This window comes from Carassius auratus, unplaced genomic scaffold, assembly GCF_003368295.1.
Source record: "Carassius auratus strain Wakin unplaced genomic scaffold, ASM336829v1 scaf_tig00217860, whole genome shotgun sequence".
In the NCBI taxonomy this organism is placed as follows: domain Eukaryota; kingdom Metazoa; phylum Chordata; class Actinopteri; order Cypriniformes; family Cyprinidae; genus Carassius; species Carassius auratus.
The window spans coordinates 33,723-52,550 of NW_020529278.1; the positions used below are offsets into that span (position 1 = coordinate 33,723).

An 18,828-nucleotide genomic window follows, 5' to 3' on the forward strand; every position below is an offset into this window, starting at 1 on the left:
CTTGTATTTTGACTGTGAATAAAAAAAAAAAAAAAAAAAAAAAAGCTATGCCCAATCTCGTCTGATCTCGGAAGCTAAGCAGGTTTGGGCCTGGTTAGTACTTGGATGGGAGACCGCCTGGGAATACCAGGTGCTTTAAGCTTTTTGGACATTTTTCACTTAGTATATAATAATTTTGCGAAATAATAGAGTCAATGCCCGATCTCTGAATCTTAGCAAGTTTAGGTCTGGTTGGTACTTTGATGAGAGACTGCCAAGGAATACCAGGTGCTTTAAGCTTTTGGGTTTTCTTTCCTACTTATATAATGTACTGGCGATTAGATTGGCTGCTCTTTAAATAGCCCTCTCTTTGCAGCAGTCTTCGCTTTCGGCAATACCAACCTGGCTATGCCCGATCTCGTCTGATCTCGGAGGCTAAGCAGGTTTGGGCCTGGTTAGTACTTGGATGGGAGACAGCCTGGGAATACCAGGTGCTTTAAGCTTTTTGGACATTTTTCACTTAGTATATAATAATTCTGCCAAAAAATAGAGTCAATGCCCGATCTCTGAATATTAGCAGGTTTGGGCCTGGTTAGTACATGGATGGGAGACTGCCTGGGAATACCAGGTGCTTTAATCTTTTTGGAAAATTTCACGAATTATATAATAATCTTTCATTAAAAAAAAAAAAAGAGTCAATGCCCGATCTCTGAATCTTAGCAGGTTTAGGTCTGGTTACTACATGGATGGGAGACCGCCAGGGAATACCAGGTGCTGTAAGCTTTTTGGACATTTTTCACTTAGTATATAATAATTTTGCCAAATAATAGAGTCAATGCCCGATATCTGAATCTTAGCAGGTTTAGGTCTGGTTAGTACTTTGATGAGAGACTGCCTAGGAATACCAGGTGCTTTAAGCTTTTGGGTTTTCTATCCTACTTATATAATATACTGGCGATTAGATTGGCTGGTCTTTAAATAGCCATCTCTTTGCAGCAGTCTTCGCTTACGGCCATACCAACCTGGCTATGCCCGATCTCGTCTGATCTCGGAAGCTAAGCAGGTTTGGGCCTGGTTAGTACTTGGATGGGAGACCACCTGGGAATACCAGGTGCTGTAAGCTTTTTGGACATTTTTCACTTAGTATATAATAATTTTGCCAAAAAATATAGTCAATGCCCGATCTCTGAATATTAGCAGGTTTGGGCCTGGTTAGTACATGGATGGGAGACTGCCTGGGAATACCAGGTGCTTTAATCTTTTGGAAAATTTCACGAATTATATAATAATCTTTCATAAAAAAAAAAAAAAAAAGAGTCAATGCCCGATCTCTGAATCTTAGCAGGTTTAGGTCTGGTTAGTACTTTGATGAGAGACTGCCTAGGAATACCAGGTGCTTTAAGCTTTTGGGTTTTCTATCCTACTTATATAATGTACTGGCGATTAGATTGGCTGCTCTTTAAATAGCCCTCTCTTTGCAGCAGTCTTCGCTTATGGCCATACCAACCTGAGGGCGCTAGAGAGCTACAGGAAGTGTTGGCTGCAGTTTGGAGAGGAAGGCTCTCCTCCATTTTGTGTTTTTCTACTTGTGGTTGTTTTGTTTGTTTTGTGAATCTGTGATTGTTTTTTGCCATTTTTCTTTTTTGAAAACCACCTAACAGCAGCATATCGCTGTCTGGAGGGTGGTTGATCTTTTTTTTTCTCCAAAATGGACGGATTATATGGTAACAACTCGGAACTGGCTGGAGAGACTCGAATGGCAAATGACAATGGACTGGCAGGAGGAACACGCATGGCAAGCGACACTGGACTGGCTGGAGGAACACGCATGGCAATCGACGCTGGACTGGCTGGAGGAACAAGCATGGCAAACGACACGGGACTGGCTGGGGGAACACGCATGGTAAACAACACTGGACTGGCTGGAGGAACAAGCATGGCAAACGACACTGGACTAGCAGGAGGAACACGCACGGCAAATGACACTGGACTGGAGAAGCAACAAAGAGCTGGAAATGGAAAATAAAAATTTTGGTGAAAGAAAATATTTAAAGGAGGCAACAGTGATCGTGAGTACAGAGAATGTGAGTGTTGTGAGAGGAGAGGATATGATTAAAGCAATCTCAGAAAAAATTGGAAGTGGAAAGGTGTTGGCTGTAAGACCCAGACAAGGTAAAGAATATGAACTGACACTGGAACAGGAAGAAATGTGTGACATTTTAATTAATGGATTGACAATAAAGGGAGTGGACTGTGAAGTAAAAAAACTGCAAAATAAAGATTACGTTGTTTCCTTCATGCACCTGCCTGTCTACCTGGAGGATAAGGAAATTTTGGAAAAATTGGAAGGATGGGGGGTATCCCCCATATCTAAAATCAAAAGGAGATGCTATCCGGGCACTGACATTGAAGACGGTACAAGATTTGTTAAGGTGAGGTTCTTTTCCCCAAAGAAGTGGCATCACTCCCTTATAGCACAAAGATTGAAACAGCCGAGGGCCCGCAGTACTTTAGGGTGATGCACAGCCACCAGGTGAAGACTTGTAGGCTGTGCATGAGCCCAGAACATTTACTGAAGGAGTGCCCAGAATTCAAGTGCTATAAATGCTCGGAAAGGGGACATTTCGCACGAGACTGCAATGCTGTCAGGTGCCTGGATTGCCAAAAAATGTTAAATAAATGTGAATGCTGGATGGAGGGAGTGGTAGGTGGAAGGGAAGAACAGGTGGACAGACAGGTGCATGAAGGAAACCACGATGAAGAAGGACATTGTGAAGAAAGACAAGAAGAGGATGAATTACAACCAAAGGAATCAGAGGAAGGAACAAACTACAGACAGGAAGGACAAGGAGAAGGAGAAGGAGAAAAAGAAAAAGAAAATGATGAACAGATAAGAGAAGAGGACACACAATTGACCCAGATGGACATATCTTCAATTCATGGACAAAAAGGAAAAGAACAAGACAAAGAAACTGACAACGAAGGAGAAATAAGTATGGAGGAGGATGAGAAGGAAAAGGTGGAGAGGGGACAAATTAGAAGAAGATCACTACAGGTAAAGCCAAATATAGGAACTGCAAGGAAAAAAGTTAAATGTTTTAACAGTTTTGAAGTGTTAAAGGAAATGGTGGAGGAAGACTGAGAATGATGGGTTTTAGATATTTAATTTTTTTTTCTTTTTAATGGTTTTAAGTGTTGTGACTTTCAATGCAAGAGGACTCTTGAACTTAAAGAAATTTGAATATGTAAAAGAAAAATGTAAAAGAGAAGACATTATTGTGCTACAAGAAACAAACTGGAGAGAAAATGTAATGAATGATTTTAAAAAGAGATGGGAAGGAGGGATTTTATACAATAATGGAGATGGGAGGTTTGGGAGAGGTGTGGCTTTTTTAATGAAGGATGATGTTTTTAAAGCAAGTCAAATTTTATACAAAGATACGATGGGGAAATGTATGGTTGTTCGGATAAAACATGAAGGAAGGGAATTGATTTTAGTAAATATACATGCACCAACGGTGGAGAAGGAAAAGAAAGAGTTTTTTATGTTTTAAGAAGTATTGTAAATAAGTATAAAGAAATAATAATGATGGGGGATTTTAATACGGTTTTTAGTAAACAAGACATGGCAGAAGGAATGGTTTTTAAAAATGACAAGGGGAGAAAAGAACTAAAAGCATTAATGGCAGAAAATAATATGATAGATGTGTGGAGAGAAAGGAATCAAAAGAAAAAGGAGTTTTCAAGAAGGCAAATAGTGGGGCAGTTTGTGTGCGAAACAAGAATTGACTTTATTTTATGTACGAGAAATGTGGAGAATTTTATAGAAAAGATTAAGTATAAAGAAACAAGTTTTAGCGATCACAAGTTTTTATTTTTTAAATTGGACTGGGATAAAGTGCAAAGAGGGCCAGGAATATGGGTTTTAAATACAAAAATGTTAGAAAATGAAGACTATGTTTTAAAGGTTAAAGAAATTATAGAAAAAGAAAGGGAAAATGAAATGTATGAAGACGATAAGAGAATATGGTGGGAGAATGTAAAGTTTTTAATAAAAAAATTCTCATTTAAGTATTGCAGTTTAGTACAGAAATGCAAAAGATACAAAGAAAAAGAAATAAAGGAAAGTTTGGAAGTGGAATTGAATAAAGAAAATAAAGATATACAAAAGATAAGGGAAATGGAGGAAAAACTGAAATAAATAGAGGAAATAGAATATGAGGGGGCGAGGTTAAGAAGCAAAAGCTAAATATACTGTGGAGGGAGAAAAATGCACAAAGTTTTTTTTGATTTAGAAAAAAAGCGAGGGAAAGCTGAAATAATAAAACAGATAAGAGGGAAAAATGGGGAAGTTGTAGAAGGGAATGAAGAGATTTTAGAAGAAATAAAGAATTTTTATGAGGATCTTTTTAGTGCAAGGGGTGTAGAAGAAAACAAAAAAAGGGAACTGCTGAATCAGATAAAAGTAAGAATTAGTAAGGAAGATAAAATAGAATGCGATCAAAAAATTGGAGAAGAAGAGATTGAAAGAGCAATACAGCAGCTGAATAAGAATAAAAGTCCAGGAATAGATGGTTTGGGAAGTTAATTTTATATATGTTTTAAAGAGATTTTAACAAAGATTTTAAAGGAAGTTTTTAGTGAGGTTTTTGAAAAAGAAGTTAATGAAAGAATGGGGATGGGTATAACAAAATTGATATATAAAAGGAAAGGAGAAAAAGTAGATTTAAAAAACTATAGGCCGATTACGATGCTTAACACAGATTTTAAGATTTTAGCGAAGGTTTTATCAAACAGGTTAAAGGAAGTAATGCCAAGTATAATTCAAACAAACCAAGCATATGGAGTAAAGGGAAGAGATATAGCGGACATAACAATGAGCATAAGAGACACAGTATGGTACATGAAAGAAAAAAATGAAGTTGGTTACGTAATTAGTCTAGATTTTGAAAAAAGCATTTGATCGGGTTGAACACAGGTATTTATTTGATGTTTTAAAGGAATTTGGTTTTGGGGGGAATTTTATCAAATGGATTGAGATTTTATATAAGGGCGCTTTAACAAGAATAAAATGTAATGGGTTTTTAACAGAATGTTTTAAAATCACAAGATCGATAAGACAGAGTTGTCCGCTTTCAGCGTTATTATATTCACTTGTATCGGAACCGTTAGGATTGGCTATAAAACAAAAAGAAGAAATAATTGGAATTGAAATTGAGGAAAATAAGGCTGAGGGAAAGGTTTTTCAATATGCTGATGACACAACGTTAGTAGTTAAAGGAAAGGAGAGCATCAAGGAAGTTATGAAGGTTGTAGAAGAATATTGTAAAGGATCTGGGAGTAAAGTAAATGAAGAAAAAACTGTATATATGAGATTTGGTAAAGCAATGGTTTTAAAGGATTGTTTTAATTTTAAGGAAGTGGATGAAATTAGGATTTTAGGAATTTTAATGGGTAAAAATGAGAGGAAAGTATGTGATGAAATGTGGGAGGAACTAGTAACAGGGATAGAGAGAAGGTTAAATTTTTGGAAATTAAGAACATTAATCTTGAAAGGGAAGGTTTTAGTATTGAATGTTTTAATGGTGTCTAAGTTATGGAATGTTTTATATGTATCAGATATGCCATTGTGGACAGAAAAGAGGTTGAAGAAATGTTTTCTTGACTTTTTATGGGAGGGGAAACCAGCAAGAATAGCTTTTAACACAATATTAGGGGCAGTAGAGAAGGGGGGTTAGGTTTAATAGATGTGGAACAGATAAAAAATAGTTTGAGAGTGAAAGTAGTGAAGAAATACCTAGATGAGGGCAAACCAGAGTGGAAAAAGACGATGAAATATTTTTTAAACAAATGCGGGGATTTTAACATGGGGGATGGAATTTTATGGATGAAAACGAAGAATTGGATGACAGAAAATTTACCAGAGTTTTATAGAGAAATTTTAAGTGCTTGGGGAAAATTTTTAGTTAAAGTTGAGTATGATCCACATGGGAGAGAAAACATTTTAAATCAACCTCTTTTCTTAAACCAAAACATTTTAAAGCAAGACAAAGGGATTTTTTTGAAGAAATGGATGGAAGTGGGGATAACAAGAGTGAGAGAAATTTTGTATGAATTTAAAGAAGGGTTTTTATCGACACAATTTATTGTAGATGCAATGGAGGAGGCAAAAGAGGATTACAGTGAACAAGACATAAAAAATAAATATGAAATAATTAAAAGCGCAATACCGAAAGAATGGATTAAAAGAATAGAATGTATGGAAGGAGAGCCAAAAGAGAAATGTATTTATGTGAAATTAGGGGAAAAACTGTATGATTTTAAGGAATGTACTCTGAAAATTATTTATTGTTCTTTTAGAGATGGTGTTTTTAAAGAGCCTATTGCAAATGTATACTGGGTGCAAAAATTCAAAGATTTTAAAAAAGAGTGCATTTGGAGAAACATGACGGGGAAGTGTGTGGAAACTAAATTGGGATGTTTGGAGTATTTTATAAGGCATAAAGTGGTTTTTACTGAGGCAATTTTAAATAAAATAGGAATGGAAGAAATCGCTCTGTGTAAAGTGTGCCAGGAAAAGGAAGAGGGGATTTTACATTTGTTTTTATATTGTAGAGAACTGGAGGAATTTTTAAGAAAATGTAAATGTTTAATTAAAGATGTGACTGAGGAGTGGGATGAAAATGTAATTGAATGGAACAGATTGGTGATGTTTGGTTGGGAAAAAAAGTGTCAAAACAAAAGTTTTATTAATTTGTTTGTAATGCTAATGAAAAGTGCAATATGGGAGAGAAGAACTGTGGCTAAAAAAGAAAAAACTGTGTTGGATGTTTGGACTGAGTTTAAAAGGAAAACTGAATTATATATTGAGAGATTGTATGTGTACTTTAAAGGTGGAAATATGTTGGATTCTTTTTATGATGTTTTTACCCCAAAAGTTTATTGTGTTTTAAATGATTTAATGTGGAAGCTGCCAGGAAGTGAAGGAGATTTTTAAATTATCTATGTAAAGGAAAGATGTGCAATGTAGAGATGTGTGAAAAAAAAAAAAAAAAAAGGCTATGCCCGATCTCGTTTTATCTCGGAAGCTAAGCAGGTTTGGGCCTGGTTAGTACTTGGATGGGAGACCGCCTGGGAATACCAGGTGCTGTAAGCTTTTTGGATATTTTTCACTTAGTATATAATAATTGTGCCAAAAAATAGAGTCAATGCCCGATCTCTGAATATTAGCAGGTTTGGGCCTGGTTAGTACATGGATGGGAGACTGCCTGGGAATACCAGGTGCTTTAATCTTTTGGAAAATTTCACGAATTATATAATAATCTTTCATAAAAAAAAAAAGAAAGCGTCAATGCCCGATCTCTGAATCTTAGCAGGTTTAGGTCTGGTTAGTACTTTGATGAGAGACTGCCTAGGAATACCAGGTGCTTTAAGCTTTTGGGTTTTCTTTCCTACTTATATAATGTACTGGCGATTAGATTGGCTGGTCTTTAAATAGCCCTCTCTCTGCAGTTGTTTTAGCTTACGGCCATACCAACCTGGCTATGCCCGATCTCGTATGATCTCGGAAGCTAAGCAGGTTTGGGCCTGGTTAGTACTTGGATGGGAGACCGCCTGGGAATACCAGGTGCTGTAAGCTTTTTGGACATTTTTCACTTAGTATATAATAATTTTGCCAAAAAATAGAGTCAATGCCCGATCTCTGAATATTAGCAGGTGTGGGCCTGGTTAGTACATGGATGGGAGACTGACTGGGAATACCAGGTGCTTTAATCTTTTTGGAAAATTTCACGAATTATATAATAATCTTTCATTAAAAAAACAGAGTCAATGCCCGATCTCTGAATCTTAGCAGGTTTAGGTCTGGTTAGTACTTGGATGGGAGACCGCCAGGGAATACCAGGTGCTGTAAGCTTTTGGAAAATTTCACAAATTATATAATAATCTTTCATTAAAAAAAAAAAAAAAAAAAAAAGAAAGCGTCAATGCCCGATCTCTGAATCTTAGCAGGTTTAGGTCTGGTTAGTACTTTGATGAGAGACTGCCTAGGAATACCAGGTGCTTTAAGCTTTTGGGTTTTCTATCCTACTTATATAATGTACTGGCGATTAGATTGGCTGGTCTTTAAATAGCCCTCTCTTTGCCGCACTCTTCGCTTACGGCCATACCAACCTGAGCGCGCCCTAGTGGAAGCAGGAAGTGGTACAGCTTGCAGGAGGATATCAAACAACAAGTGTGGAGAGTTGAAAATTGGAAACTGAAGCCTTGAAGTTAAAAACAACCTTTTTAAAAAAAGGGGAACTGGTCTGCTTTAAAGTCATTTAATCCCCAAACAGCTTTTGCTGTTTGGGGATAAATACTTTCTACACTGAGAAGGCTACAACACGGTGTGACAAATGGAGAATGCAAAAGGACAGGAGAAAAGGAACACAAGAGAAATGGACGGAGAGCTGGGTCTAAGAAAAAGGCATTATGAAAAGAGGCTCACAGTGTTGGTGGAAATAGAAGGAGAAGATAGACTAACAATGATGGAGATACTGAAGAAAGTGAGAGAAGAATGTGGAGTGGTGATCGGATGTAGATTCAAAACACCAAAAGAATACGAGTTGACAATGGAGGAGGAAAAAGGAAAGGAGAAATTGTTGGATGGGCTTAAGATAAAGAATAGTCGGGTGATGGCGAAAGAGGTGGACTGTATGGAGATGGTGGTCTCGTTCCTTGGGTTACCAACATACATACAGGATGAGGAGATACTTAAAAAGCTGTCTGAATGGGGAGTTAAAGCAACCTCAAGTGTGAGAAGGAGAATGTGGCCGGGGACGGATATCGCTGATGGAACAAGATTTTTAAAGGTAAAGTTCAATGAGGTGGTAAAATCACTGCCGTATTCAACGAAGTTTGAGACATTAGGAGGGACGGAGCACTTCAGGGTAATACATGATAGGCAAGTGAAAGTCTGTCGCCTGTGCATTCAGCCAGGTCATATTGTAAGAGACTGTCCAAGCTTAAGCTGTTTTAAGTGTCAAAGGCAAGGTCATTACGCGAGAGAGTGCAAGGAAGAGAACTGCAAAATGTGCAATATGCGACCTGGATTATGTGTGTGTGAAACCCCAGCAGAGATAGGTGAGAGAAACAGCAATGGGGAGGATTCGGATCAGTATGAGGTGGATGAGGAGGTGGAGATCGAAGGAGAGGTAGGTGAAATGACTGGACAAGAAGAGAGAAGGGATGCATGGAGTTGGGAAGAAAGAACAACGGAATGGAGAGCGATTGTGGATGTGAGTGATCAAGAGGAGGAGGCTGCAGGGAGGAGATGGAGAGGGAGAGAGAAAAAAAAGGAAGAGAGGGAAGCGGAACCTGGAAAAAAGATGGAAAGGAACATCTTGGAGTGTGAAGACAGAGAAGGGGAAGGAGTGAAAGCTGATGGCAAGAGTCAGGAGGGTGAAAATGTGAAAAGGCAAGAAGAAAAGTTGCAGGTGGAGAGCGCTGGAGGGAAGAGAGAGGTGCAAGAAAGTCTGGTGACAATTGACGACGAGGACATGGACACAAGTAAAGGGGAAAGGGTGCAGAAGAAAAGAAAGAAGAAAGAAATAGAGGAGCATACGGCAGAAAGTAAGTGTCTGGAATTAACAAAATGAGGATGATTCTTTTAAAAATGACGATACTTGCTATGTGAGGCTTTATGAACATTGCCTGTTTGAATAGCAATGGATTAAGAGATGAAAATAAGTTTGAGAAGGTCAAGGGATTGTTAAAAGCTGAAGTATTCTGTTTGCAAGAAACACATTGGTCTGATGATATAATGGACAACATAAGGAAGAGGTGGGAAGGGGAAATTTTTGTGAATCATGGGAATGCAAAATCCTGTGGTGTGGCAACTCTTATAAAAGGAGATATATTGAATAATGTGAAGCAAGTATACAAGGATGGTAATGGGAGACTGTTAGTGACTGAATTTGTGTTTCAAAATGAATGTTTCAGGCTGATAAACATTTATGCACCTAACATAGAAAACGAAAGAAAATAAATCTTTAAAGAAATTAAGCCGTTATGTAAAGGCAACTATATTGTAGTTGGGGATTTCAATGTATGGTGCACGAGACTGGATGCATCAAGTAGTGCAAACTTTAAATCAGATGCATCCAGGAAATATCTAACTGAATGGATGCAAAATGAGGACATAGTAGATGTATGGAGGGAAGAAAATCCCTACAAAAAAGACTTCTCTAGAAGACAATTGGTGATGGGTGTTTTGAAACAGAGCAGAATAGATTTATGTTTAACCAAAAGGGAAATGTTGAAATATGTAAAGAATGTGAAATATAAGTTTGTGGGAATAAGTGATCATGCTATGATGATGGTTAAGATGGATGTAAACGAGGTGGAGAGGGGGAAAGAATGTGGTGTTTGAATGCAGACTTGCTAAAAGAAGAGACATACAAAGAAAATATAAAAAAATGTATAGATTATGAAATGCAAAATGCGTTATTTGATGAAAATGTATGTGAGTGGTGGGAAAAAATGAAAGGGACAATTAAAAAAAGAAGTATTAGATATGCAAAACAAAGGGATTTTATGAGGAGGAGTAAAATTGAGGATATGCAAAATGAACTGAAGAGGGAAGCAGAAAAAATAGAAGGTAATCCTGAGCAAGACAAAGAACGCTTTATGCAAATAAAAGCAGAAATAGAAGAGTATGAAAAAGAAAAAAGTAAGGGTGCAGTAATAAGGAGTAGAGCACAGTATGCGTTAGAGGGAGAAAGAAGCACGAAGTTCTTTCTAAACTTAGAAAAGAAAAAACAGAGGAAAAAGCATATAACAGAGCTGGAAAATGAAAAAGGTGAGAAGATTACTGATTATGTGGGGATAATAAGAGAAGTAGAAATATTTTATAAAAAGCTATTTAAGAAAGAAGGGGTAAAACAGGAGTGTGTGGATGAAGTTTTAAATACTGTGAGTAAAAGGTTAAGTGAAAACGAGAAAAATATATGTGAAAGCGATATAATTATCGAAGAAATAAAAGAAGCAATAAAACAGACAAAAAAGAACAAAAGCCCGGGCTCAGATGGCTTAACGCATGAGTTTTATAAGACCTTTGAAGAGATTGTAGCGCCAATATTGTTGAAGGTTTATAGGAGTATGGAAGAGAGAGGGGAAATGCCAGAATCTATGGGGTTAGGAATAATTACAATACTATATAAAAATAAAGGAAGTCCACATAAGCTAGGAAATTACAGACCATTAAGTCTTCTAAACACAGATTATAAAATATTGACAAAAGTGCTGGCAAATAAGATAAAAGAGGTAGTAGGGTCAATAGTATCATTAAGCCAAGCCTATAGCATAAAGGGTAGAGATATTACAGATACAATTTGCACAATAAGGGACATAGTAGAAGGGATGGGGAAAGATGGGAAAGGGGGATTGGTTTTATCTATAGACTTAAACAAGGCATTTGACAGGGTGGAACATAGCTTTATAGAACAGACAATGGGGAGGTTTGGGTTTGGAGAGAGGATGCAAAAGTGGATAAAATTAATATATGGAAATGCTAAAAGTTGTGTTAAAGTTAATGGGGTGTTAACTGACCCCTTCCCTTTAGAGAGGTCAGTAAGGCAAGGTTGTCCGTTGTCTGCAATATTATACTCAATAACAGCTGAGCCACTGGCGACACTTATAAAAAAAGATAAGGAAATAAAAGGTATTCAAATACCAAAGGGGGGATTGAGTGTAATACACCAATATGCAGATGATACAACTTTTACAGTTAGGGATATAGAGAGTATAAATAAAATAAGAAAACAGATAGAAAAATATGGGGAAGCATCAGGTGCAAAAATAAATGTGGATACATCTGAAATAATGAGTATAGGAGGAGTAAGGGTTGAAGGGTTAGATATTCCATTCAGAATAACAAAATATTTTATAAAAATTTTAGGGGTAAACGTAGGAGAGAATGCAAAAGAGGCAAGGGATGCAACATGGTCAGGGGTGCTAAACAAAATCAAGCAAGTGTTACAGTATTGGAGACTAAGGGAATTAAGACTAAAAGGGAAAGTTGTGGTGGTTAATTCTTTATTGTTATCCAAATGTAATTATGTGTTGGGACTGGGTGTTAAATGGAATAAAAGAGGCTGTGAATAATTTTGTATGGGGTGGGAAAAGAGCAAAAATATCAGCAAACACATTAATAGCAGATTATAGTGAGGGGGGATTAAAATTGGTAGATTTAGATTTGAAAAGGAAGGCAATAAGAGTTAAGACAGTAAAAAAAATATTTATGTGGTAAAGCAGAATATGGTTGGAAGGGGTATATGAGAAAATATTTAAATGAAAGTGGTGATGAAGGAGTGTTTATGGTTTTAAAAAAGCCAATGATTGAAAAATTGCCGTTGTTTTACCAAGAAGTGTTTACTGCATGGGCTGAATTTGTGATAAATGTAAACTATGAATGTGAAAACATAAATCAAATACACAATCAGCCAATTTTTATGAACCCAAGAATAAGGAGGGGAGGGAAAATGCTCTACAACAGACTGTTCATGAGAGCAGGGGTAAGGAAAGTAAAGGATTTGGTGTATGAATATGTAAAGGGTTTCTTACCAAATAGGGCAATATATGATTCTGTGGTGGGGTGGGATGAAAAAATTGACAAAGCAAAAGTGGATGGTGAGTGTGAAAACATTAAAACAAGCCTGCCTGAAAAGTGGGTAGAAGGGATTGAAAGAGAAACTGTTAAAGTGGGAGATTGGGGAATGCCTGAAATGTATATTGTGGAAAATGGGAGAAAAAAGTTTTTGATGGAGATAAATGTGAAAACTATATACAAAATTATGGTCAGAAAGGAAATCAAAGTGCCTGCATCAGAGGCGGTATGGCCAAGACTCTTTCCTGATATGAAGGTAAAGACAATATGGAGAAACTTAAATGTCAAATACAATGGACTGGACTGTGAGAATTTGGACTTTAAGCTACGACACAACAGAATTTATACAAAGGTGGTAATTCATCAAATGAACAAAAATGTGAGTAGAGAATGTGATATATGTGAGACAGAGGCTGAAACTTTGATGCACATTTTCTTTGAGTGCAAAGAACTTGAGGAGTTTCATGCAAAAATGAAAAGACTGATAAAAGATGGAATAGGCAAGGAGTTTGCAGAGGATGAGTGGAAAAAAAATGTTTTTATTTGGAGAACGTATAAATTATAAGGATAGAAAGGTGAATTTTTGGAATTTGATTTTGAGTAATGCAAGATATGCAATATGGGTGAGGAGGAATATGGCATACTTTGAGAGAAAGAAAGTAGATGTGATTGGAATTTTCAAGAGTATTGTTAGAAAGAGTGTGTATATAATGTGGAAATACCTAAGCAAAGAAGAATTTGAAAAAGCATTTGTAGAAGAAAATGGATTTATAAGTACAACTGAAGGGTTAAGTTTAACATTTTGAAAAAACAAGGTTACGTTAAAGTTAGGCAATTAGTTTTGGTTTGGGTTTGAGTGAAGTAATGTGATTAAATTTCAAAGTTGATGCTGTATATGTTAAATATAATTAACATGTAATACGTTTGAAAGTGAATTGTTGGAAATATGATTTATGTTATTATTATTTTTAAGTACTTTTTGATAATAATAAAAAAAAAAAAAAAAAAAAAAAAATGCCCGATCTCGTCTGATCTCGGAAGCTAAGCAGGTTTGGGCCTGGTTAGTACTTGGATGGGAGACCGCCTGGGAATACCAGGTGCTGTAAGCTTTTTGGACATTTTTCACTTAGTATATAATAATTCTGCCTAAAAATAGAGTCAATGCCCGATCTCTGAATATTAGCAGGTTTGGGCCTGGTTAGTACATGGATGGGAGACTGCCTGGGAATACCAGGTGCTTTAATCTTTTTGGAAAATTTCACGAATTATATAATAATCTTTCATTTAAAAAAAAAAGAGTCAATGCCCGATCTCTGAATCTTAGCAGGTTTAGGTCTGGTTAGTACTTGGATGGGAGACCGCCAGGGAATACCAGGTGCTGTAAGCTTTTTGGACATTTTTCACTTAGTATATAATAATTTTGCCAAATAATAGAGTCAATGCCCGATATCTGAATCTTAGCAGGTTTAGGTCTGGTTAGTACTTTGATGAGAGACTGCCTAGGAATACCAGGTGCTTTAAGCTTTTGGGTTTTCTTTCCTACTTATATAATGTACTGGCGATTAGATTGGCTGGTCTTTAAATAGCCATCTCTTTGCAGCAGTCTTCGCTTACGGCCATACCAACCTGGCTATGCCCAATCTCGTCTGATCTCGGAAGCTAAGCAGGTTTGGGCCTGGTTAGTACTTGGATGGGAGACCGCCTGGGAATACCAGGTGCTGTAAGCTTTTTGGACATTTTTCACTTAGTATATAATAATTCTGCCTAAAAATAGAGTCAATGCCCGATCTCTGAATATTAGCAGGTTTGGGCCTGGTTAGTACATGGATGGGAGACTGCCTGGGAATACCAGGTGCTTTAATCTTTTTGGAAAATTTCACAAATTATATAATAATCTTTCATTAAAAAAAAAAAAAAGAGTCAATGCCCGATCTCTGAATCTTAGCAGGTTTAGGTCTGGTTAGTACTTGGATGGGAGACCGCAGGGAATAACAGGTGCTGTAAGCTTTTTGGATATTTTTCACTTAGTATATAATAATTTTGCCAAATAATAGAGTCAATGCCCGATATCTGAATCTTAGCAGGTTTAGGGTCTGGTTAGTACTTTGATGAGAGACTGCCTAGGAATACCAGGTGCTTTAAGCTTTTGGGTTTTCTTTCCTACTTATATAATGTACTGGCGATTAGATTGGCTGGTCTTTAAATAGCCATCTCTTTGCAGCAGTCTTCGCTTACGGCCATACCAACCTGGCTATGCCCAATCTCGTCTGATCTCGGAAGCTAAGCAGGTTTGGGCCTGGTTAGTACTTGGATGGGAGACAGCCTGGGAATACCAGGTGCTGTAAGCTTTTTGGACATTTTTCACTTAGTATATAATCATTTTGCCAAAAAAAATAGTCAATGCCCGATCTCTGAATATTAGCAGGTTTGGGCCTGGTTAGTACATGGATGGGAGACTGCCTGGGAATACCAGGTGCTTTAATCTTTTGGAAAATTTCACGAATTATATAATAATCTTTCATTAAAAAAAAAAAAAAAGAAAGAAAGCGTCAATGCCTGATCTCTGAATCTTAGCAGGTTTAGGTCTGGTTAGTACTTTGATGAGAGACTGCCTAGGAATACCAGGTGCTTTAAGCTTTTGGGTTTTCTATCCTACTTATATAATGTACTGGCGATTAGATTGGCTGGTCTTTAAATAGCCCTCTCTTTGCAGCAGTCTTCGCTTACGTCCATACCAACCTGGCTATGCCCGATCTCGTCTGATCTCGGAAGCTAAGCAGGTTTGGGCCTGGTTAGTACTTGGATGGGAGACCGCCTGGGAATACCAGACCGCCTGGGAATACCAGGTGCTGTAAGCTTTTTGGACATTTTTCACTTAGTATATAATAATTCTGCCAAAAAATAGAGTCAATGCCCGATCTCTGAATATTAGCAGGTTTGGGCCTGGTTAGTACATGGATGGGAGACTGCCTGGGAATACCAGGTGCTTTAATCTTTTTGGAAAATTTCACGAATTATATAATAATCTTTCATTTAAAAAAAAAAAGAGTCAATGCCCGATCTCTGAATCTTAGCAGGTTTAGGTCTGGTTAGTACTTGGATGGGAGACCGCCAGGGAATACCAGGTGCTGTAAGCTTTTTGGACATTTTTCACTTAGTATATAATAATTTTGCCAAATAATAGAGTCAATGCCCGATATCTGAATCTTAGCAGGTTTAGGTCTGGTTAGTACTTTGATGAGAGACTGCCTAGGAATACCAGGTGCTTTAAGCTTTTGGGTTTTCTTTCCTACTTATATAATGTACTGGCGATTAGATTGGCTGGTCTTTAAATAGCCATCTCTTTGCAGCAGTCTTCGCTTACGGCCATACCAACCTGGCTATGCCCAATCTCGTCTGATCTCGGAAGCTAAGCAGGTTTTGGCCTGGTTAGTACTTGGATGGGAGACCGCCTGAGAATACCAGGTGCTGTAAGCTTTTTGGACATTTTTCACTTAGTATATAATAATTTTGCCAAAAAATATAGTCAATGCCCGATCTCTGAATATTAGCAGGTTTGGGCCTGGTTAGTACATGGATGGGAGACTGCCTGGGAATACCAGGTGCTTTAATCTTTTGGAAAATTTCACGAATTATATAATAATCTTTCATTAAAAAAAAAAAAAAAAAAAAGAAAGCGTCAATGCCCGATCTCTGAATCTTAGCAGGTTTAGGTCTGGTTAGTACTTTGATGAGAGACTGCCTAGGAATACCAGGTGCTTTAAGCTTTTGGGTTTTCTTTCCTACTTATATAATGTACTGGCGATTAGATTGGCTGGTCTTTAAATAGCCCTCTCTCTGCAGTTGTTTTCGCTTACGGCCATACCAACCTGAGAGCGCTAGAGAGCTACAGGAAGTGTTGGCTGCAGTTGGGAGAGGAAGGCTCTCCTCCATTTTGATTTTTCTGTTAGTGTTTGTTTTGTGAGTTGTTTTTGGACTTTTAGTTTATTTTTTGTGTGGTTTTTCAGTTTTAAACCACCTAACAGCAGCATCTTGCTGGCTGGAGGGTGGCTAATTTTTTTGTACAATGGATGGATTATTGGCAAACGACACTGGACTGGCTGGAGAGAGACGCATGGCAAAGGACACCGGACTGGCTGGAGAGACAAGCATGGCAAACGACACTGGACTGGCTGGAGAGAGACACTTGGCAAACGACACCGGACTGGCTGGAGAGAGACGCATGGCAAACAACACTGGACTGGCTGGAGAGCGACGCATGGCAAACAACACTGGACTGGCTGGAGAGAGACGCATGGCAAACGACACTGGACTGGAGTATCGACAACGAGCAGGACGCGGTAAAAATCAAGATGCAAGATATACAATTGGTGAAAGGAAATACTTAAAGGAGGCGACTGTGATTGTGAATGTGGAGAATGTAAGTGAGGTGAGAGCTGTGGATATTATTAAAGTGGTGACGGACAAATGTGGATATGGTAAAATCTTAGCACTGAGGCCAAGACAAGGAAAGGAATATGAACTGACAATGGAAAAAGAAGAAACTTGTGATGAACTGACTGAGGGATTGTTAATTAAAGGAGTGAACTGTGAGATAAAGAAACTGCAAAACAGAGATTATGTTGTCTCTTTCATGCATCTGCCCGTCTACCTTGCTGATGAAGAGATTTTAAATAAACTGGAGGTTTGGGGGGTTTCCCCAATTTCAAAAATAAAGCGGCGTGTTTATCCGGGCACCAGCATCGAGGATGGGACAAGATATGTAAAGGCGCGGTTTCCGAAGGAGGTGGCCTCCCTACCATACAGCACAAAAATAGAAACGGCAGAGGGTCCACAATACTTTCGGGTGATGCACAGGCATCAGGTGAAGACTTGTCGGCTGTGCATGAGCCCAGATCATGTGGTGAAGGACTGCCCGGAGTTTAAGTGCCATAAATGCGAGGAAAGAGGCCACTTCGTGAGAAACTGCAATGCTGTGACGTGCCCGGAGTGCAATTTGGTTTTAAATAAGTGTGAGTGTTGGATGCAGGGTGAGGAGGAGGAGCAGCAGCAGGTGGGCAGGCAGGTGCATGAAAGAGACAACGAGCAGCGAGACGTTGGAGAAAGGGTACGTGGTGAAGGACTGGAATTAAATAAGGATATAGAACAACAGAAAGAGTGTACCGAACCAATCATTCAAACACAACAGGATGGGGGAATTTGGACACAGATGGATTTGACAGACAGCTTGCAAAATGCTTTGGATAATGTGGAACTGGTTGATGAAAGGAATAAAGTACTGAGTGATGCACAACAGGAGGGAATTTAATGTACACCGATGGATGTGACGGACAGTGTGCAAAAGGAGATGGACGCGATAGAAATTAATGATGCTACAAAAGAGTGTGAACAAGGAAAAGAAAATGAGGAGACGCAGGGGAAATCATCAAAAAGAAGAAGATCTGTAAAGGTAATACCTAATCTTGATACTGCAAGAAAAAGAATGCTTAAAGAAGATGGGATTGAGTGTGCAAATAAGTATGAGCTGCTAAAGGGTGTGGAGGAGATGGACTGAGTTTATGGGTTTTATGCATGTTTTTATATGTTTTATGCTTTTAAGAATTGTTACTTTTAATGCTAGAGGGCTTTCGAACGTAGGAATATTTGAAAAAGTGAAAGAAATGTGTAAAGGAGAGGATGTGATTTTATTTCAAGAAACTAACTGCAGGGAAGAGTACATGACTGAAATAAGGAAAAGGTGGAGTGGAGAGATTTTTTATAACAATGGTGATGGGAGGCTGGGAAGAGGAGTTGCGATTTTAATAAAAGAAAACTGTGGGGTATCATGTAAAACAATATATAATGACATAGATGGGAAATGTATTGCGGTTGAAATGGAGTATGAGGAGAAAAAAATTATTGTAGTTAATATTCATGCACCGACTGTAGAGAGCGAAAAGAAGGAATATTTTAATGTATTAAGAGATTTTTTAAAAAAGCATAAAGAAGTTATTATGATGGGTGATTTTAATACTGTTTTCAGTAAATTAGAAATTGGTGAGGGAATGGTTTTTAAAAATGATAAAGGAAGAAAGGAACTGAAATTATTAATGGAAGAAAATAATATGATTGATGTATGGAGAGAAAGAAATGAAAAAAGAAAGAATATTCAAGGAGGCAATTAGTAGGGAATTTTATGTGTAAAACAAGAATTGATTTTATTT

General features: G+C 37.7%; 5 non-coding genes and 2 pseudogenes across 5 annotated transcripts; all 7 read left to right on the forward strand.

The window, feature by feature from the left end:
- Nucleotides 1-363: 363 nt before the first annotated feature.
- LOC113103821 (uncharacterized) lies at nt 364-482 on the forward strand (annotated as a pseudogene).
- A 501-nt stretch (nt 483-983) lies between these two features.
- Nucleotides 984-1,102, forward strand: LOC113103793 (5S ribosomal RNA). The gene has a single exon (XR_003291621.1). It is a non-coding gene; the product is annotated as a 5S ribosomal RNA (ribosomal RNA).
- A 6,397-nt stretch (nt 1,103-7,499) lies between these two features.
- On the forward strand, nt 7,500-7,618 carry LOC113103796 (5S ribosomal RNA). Its single transcript, XR_003291624.1, has one exon. It is a non-coding gene; the product is annotated as a 5S ribosomal RNA (ribosomal RNA).
- Nucleotides 7,619-14,233: 6,615 nt separating this feature from the next.
- On the forward strand, nt 14,234-14,352 carry LOC113103802 (5S ribosomal RNA). Its single transcript, XR_003291630.1, has one exon. It is a non-coding gene; the product is annotated as a 5S ribosomal RNA (ribosomal RNA).
- Nucleotides 14,353-14,854: 502 nt separating this feature from the next.
- LOC113103813 (5S ribosomal RNA) lies at nt 14,855-14,973 on the forward strand. The gene has a single exon (XR_003291641.1). It is a non-coding gene; the product is annotated as a 5S ribosomal RNA (ribosomal RNA).
- A 373-nt stretch (nt 14,974-15,346) lies between these two features.
- Nucleotides 15,347-15,483, forward strand: LOC113103819 (uncharacterized; annotated as a pseudogene).
- A 500-nt stretch (nt 15,484-15,983) lies between these two features.
- Nucleotides 15,984-16,102, forward strand: LOC113103812 (5S ribosomal RNA). The gene has a single exon (XR_003291640.1). It is a non-coding gene; the product is annotated as a 5S ribosomal RNA (ribosomal RNA).
- Nucleotides 16,103-18,828: the final 2,726 nt, after the last annotated feature.